The sequence below is a fragment of the Heterodontus francisci genome, chromosome 50 (assembly GCF_036365525.1).
Source record: "Heterodontus francisci isolate sHetFra1 chromosome 50, sHetFra1.hap1, whole genome shotgun sequence".
Lineage (NCBI taxonomy): Eukaryota > Metazoa > Chordata > Chondrichthyes > Heterodontiformes > Heterodontidae > Heterodontus > Heterodontus francisci.
Genome location: NC_090420.1, coordinates 98,296 through 103,479, shown reverse-complemented (window position 1 = coordinate 103,479; position 5,184 = coordinate 98,296). Strand labels below are relative to the sequence as shown.

Genomic DNA, 5,184 nt, shown 5'->3' with positions numbered 1-5,184 from the left:
ATTATTTACCCAACTCTGAAGGTTGGATTGGAATAGAGAGATATCAAGGATGGAAAATATTTACATTGTCTGCTGTAGCTTATTCTCTATCTCCCTGTGTCCTTTTCCCCAGTTTTTGACTCTCTCGGGGTAGGGTGAACATTTGATTTGCTGCATTTGTCCCAAACTGAAGCCTTTTCCACATCTTTGGGCGGTCAGACTCGCTCTGTCTGTTTTTGTTGCTCGTGACCATTAACGAGAACAGGCCACGAGTTCAACGTTTATCAGCAAATGGAAGATAATTGGAAAGAATTCTGTGTTACTCCAGACCAGTGACAAAGATACAATGGATGTTATTCAAAATAAGTTTCCTCTGACATTTTATGTAAACTTGTTTGTATCTAAAAGTTGGATTTTAAGTGTTACAAAAATGTGTCGAATTATTGACTGACCATGTGACAGCGCAGTTGGGGATCAAATCCACAGCCTTGTTGTTATCAACACTGCGTCCTAACCAACTGAACTAAGTGGCCGATAGACAGAGCCAGGTATGGGTTTGAGCCGCACGCTGGGCGGTTTGTGTTTTATTTCTCACACTGGGTGACAGAGCAATTGTGCAAACAATGGACACATCACATCCCTGAAACATTGTTCTGATATAAAACAGTGTGAAATAAGAACTGAGCATGGAAATGGAACAGAACCAGAAATCAGGACTTTAATCTATTGAAGTTGATCTTGAAATTCAACCATTCACTGAACATTCCAAAAGATTGAATTCTCTCCTGATATAAAATCCAGGAACTTGAGCTGCTGTAAAACATAACTGAGCCTGATGTGATTTGAACACACAACCTTCTGATTTGGAATCAGACACGCTACCGTTGTGCCACAAGCTCACAGAGAAAGCAAAGTCTTCCATTCCTGGCAGATTTACTTCTTGTTTAGATTCAGTGATAGAAATTACTTCAATCCTCATCTGACCTCCACTCTGTCAAGGCCTGCTACCCGACGTGAATCCGACGGGACCCGACGACCTGTGTCGGGTTCGGGTCATGTCGGGTCGCTCTTCCGGGTCTGGCTTTTGGACTCGGGTAGGGTCAGGCCAGGTTCAGGTCAGGCTGGCTCCAGGTTGGACTGAGTCCGGGTGTGACACACACAGTAAGTATTACATTTAACTCTGCTGGGAAGTTGAGTTTAATAAGTGTCAAAAGTTGAAAAGCCAACCAAAGCCGTGAGTCCGGGTCATTAAGGAGGGAAACTCTGAGTCTGCTCAGTGAGCAAGTGAGCATCTCTATGACGTCATTGCGCTCATGCTGCAGCTTCCTGTAGAATCGAAATCGGGAGGTACGTAAAGTGAACATTCCAGTGGTCGGGTAAGGCGCGGGTCGGTTCGGGCGCGGGAATAAATGGAGATACTCGGGCCGGGTCGGGTTTGGGTCCAATGTGGTTCTGTCGGGTTCGGGTCGGGTTTTTTTCCTGACCTGAGCAGGCCTTTATCGCTCTGTCAGTTCAGTGCCTTATTTAAACTATTACTTGGAGTTCTGTTTTACAGGGTCTCGGCTGTTTAAGTGTTTCCCAGACCCACTACTCTGATTAATCAGACATTTTGCTGCTAACTGCTGCTGCTACAATTGAAATGTAAAAAAGAATTTCCAGTGACCTGCAACCAATGGACAAATACATTTCAGAAAGATAAAGTTCATTCACCAATCCTCAAACGTGTTTTCCTGCTTATATTTATAAACAACTCCTTCTCTCCACTATGAGAACTATACAATCACTCCAGTTATTTGAAAGTTAGTATAAGATGTTCCAGTTCATCAATTTTAAAACTGCAGCAGGTATTTTCCAGAAAACTTCTCTGTTGGAACCTCAGTCCCATTTAGATTGAAAGTGGACAATTAATGTATTCACTTGTTCATTGTGGACAGGTGTCTGAATTTGAATAAATCTCATTAACCTTCAATGAGGTGGCAGTATTTCTGTGCTCCCATTTTACACAGTCTGTCCTGTTCATGCACCATGTTTTTATTCTCCTCTCCCATTCTCCACAGGATACAGATTACAAGCATCATCAATCTAGCTGTTGAAAAGCATTGGAAGAATCTGGTCACACAGGTATTGAAACATTCATTATCTTCCATTTTACAAGTTGGTTGCTTTAAACACAGTACGATGTGTAATCATCTTGAAAAGAGATTCTCTTCAATATCAAATACAAATTGAATTACAAACCTGACAGACAAAAACAGGAGAACAAGTGACTAGTGAACACAAACCTCATGGTGCTCATTTTCAGATTTATTTCAGTCATTCGACAAAACAAGTGAAAGAATATTACAGTGAAATAATTTGGAAAGTAGTGGTGACTTTTGTTGGTGCCTTTCTTTGCTCTGTTGGTGAAACTTCCTTGCACCTGACTCCTGTTCATGTCTCTGTTTCCTCTATTGAATGAGGAAGGAGATATTTGATCAGAAATCAACTGGATTGTGTACCTTTGAGAGGGGATTTCTGCACCATCAGGGCTGGAAACAGGAGTGAGTGAAAGACAATGTGTGGAGTTTGATTTTGTACAGAGGGAGAGCAAATCTAACAGGACTGCGCGATATTGGCCTGGATTTTACAGTCACAATAGCAGCAAACACTGAGACTTTCACTGCTATTGAGTGTCTGAACAGCAATGCAACTGCCAGTACATGCACACACTAACACCAGCATCTGGAAGTTGTGGTGGTGAGAAATGTGCTTAGAAGGAGCCTCTGATCATAATCACACCAGCCCACTCTTTAAAGTGACAGTGACCTGTAGTTCAGCAATTTGGGCTCATTGCCCACAATGTACCCTGATTTTTACCTGGGTAGGATTAGAGCCGGTACCAACAGGCTCAGGCCCTGTTCGGGAAGGACTTTTCTGTTGACACAACAGCTCCACTATTCCAGGAAGACACCGGCAGCAGCAGGGGTCAACTTTCAGAGGGAGTTCAGACATTTTAAATGTTGTATTTTGTTTCTTAATTGTATGTAACTTTTTAGCATGGCCTTATCAGAGTTCTTAAATTTACATCTGACTTTTTATTGACAAGATTGAAGTGCTTTAAAAAGATCTCTAAATATATATGACTTTTTATCAAAGATTTACCTGGCTTCTTTGAAAAGACTCGAGTAAGATTGAAGTGACTTTTAAAAACTACATCTTATCCTTTAAAATCCTGCTCACGTGTAGATGACATTGGAAGATGGCTTCAGAATAGCTCAGACTGTCTTTCTAACAGGTACTGCAACAGCTTAAGTCCTACTTTCTGCAAAAGCTGGTGAATTACAAAAAAACAATGTATTGAACATTTTATAAACTGTTGATGCAGATGGGATTCAAATTCATACATGTAAAACAGAAGGAATTAATAATCCATCATCTTAACTTCTCAAACACTTCATCACCCAGCTTTGTGCCAGCAACCCATCACATGTCTTTTTTGCCTCGATGAAAATTTGGGCAGGATGTCACCTTCAGCTCAGATCCTGACTGTGCAGCCAGATGTGCAATGATGGAAATGCAGCTTCTGGAAGTAAATGACATTTCCATCACATCAGGTCATGGCCTGTTGGGAATGGAGCGGTGTGAAACATTTCCAGACCATGTCCAACACGTTTCAACTCAGTGTGAAAACCCACCATGGAAAGACTGGAACATACAATCAATTGATCACATCATGATTAACATCACTCAGACACCTGAACCATTAGGTCACTGATGAAGTCATGATGACTTCAAATTTCTCATGAAATGACAACTGAACTAATTGACTGGATGAATTGCTTTAACTCCACGTGATCAGAGAGGCACAGCCTCAGACCGACTTGGCAGATGAGTATTGATTGAATAATTTCTGTGTGAGGAATGTTCCAGCATCATAAACCAGGGGAACGTGCTGACTGAGCTGTGTCTTCATCTATTCTGGGCAGTCGGACGGTTCACCCTTCATTCTGCTCTGATTCACTTTCCCAAAGCGGATCTACAGATTCTCAAATCTGGAGACTGGGTTTTCTTATTTTGTTCCTTTTGATTTTTGTTGCTCCTGAATGATAATATATTCTAAACCTCGGATTTAAGGGCATTTAAGTGGTCATTGGATAGACAATTGGATGAAAATGGAATAGTGTAGGTCAGGTGGTCGGCGCAACATCGAGGGCCGAAGGGCCTGTGCTGCGCTGGAATGTTCTAATGTTCTAATGTTCTCATGGATCAACCCTCCCCTTTGCGTCTTGTTATAGTCTTGGTTAAAAGAGACACAAAACGGCACAAACACTCTGAAACATACAACACGGTCACAGTTTCCTTCAGTGAGATTAATGTTGAGCTGTTTTCCAGGTTAAATGCAACTGCAAACACATTGCTCTCAAAGAAATTGTAGGGGATTGAGTTGCCATTGAAATATTAGCACTGGACATCTGTACGAGCAGGAACAGCCATTTCAAACTCACATCCTTCACAAAGGCAACCACTGAGCTGTTTTCTTTTGTGAATGAAATTCATAAGAAAAGTTAAATTTCACAAGAAAATGGATGTAAATTATTGATAGCTAAACTTTTGAAGCAAGGATATGAATCCAAGATTTTCTGATTATTAGACAAACACTCAAACCAATTAAGCTACTGAGCCAGATCACAAGTGCTGTGACAACTAAGGGCAGAGGAGGGCACTCTTTGTTCTCATCCCACTTCTGCACAGGTCACAACATCTATTTTAACTTTTCCCACTCACTGATACAATCAATCATATACCCTATTTTTCCCAGAATAGAAGACACTGACTAAGTCTCTTTAATGAACAACAAAATTATCCATTTATTGTCGGACAAGTTTTAACTAGTCATGAAGTAAAGCATAAACACACAGGTGGAAATTTTAAAAGTTCCTTTTTCACCTTGAACAACTTTTAAAGTCCTTTTTTTAATCTTTGAGCCACACGCACACACACACAAACTGGATAGCTGAATAAATAAAAGGGATTTTTTTTTTAAATTCAGCACTCTGTTACAGACAAAAAAAACCTCTTGGGCTGTTTATTTGCTCATTTTTGAAGAAATCATCAGATGAGATATGTTGCTGCAAAACTGGAATACAGTCTAACTTCCGAGTATACGTAGACAGGCCACTAGGGTATTTTAGAACAGTTCTTTTCAGAAGGCATTGAGAATTAATT

At 40.7% G+C, this 5,184-nt stretch overlaps 1 non-coding gene across 1 annotated transcript; it reads right to left on the bottom strand.

Moving 5' to 3' along the window:
- Positions 1-806: 806 nt before the first annotated feature.
- trnaw-cca (transfer RNA tryptophan (anticodon CCA)) lies at positions 807-878 on the bottom strand. The gene has a single exon. It is a non-coding gene; the product is annotated as a tRNA-Trp (tRNA).
- Positions 879-5,184: the final 4,306 nt, after the last annotated feature.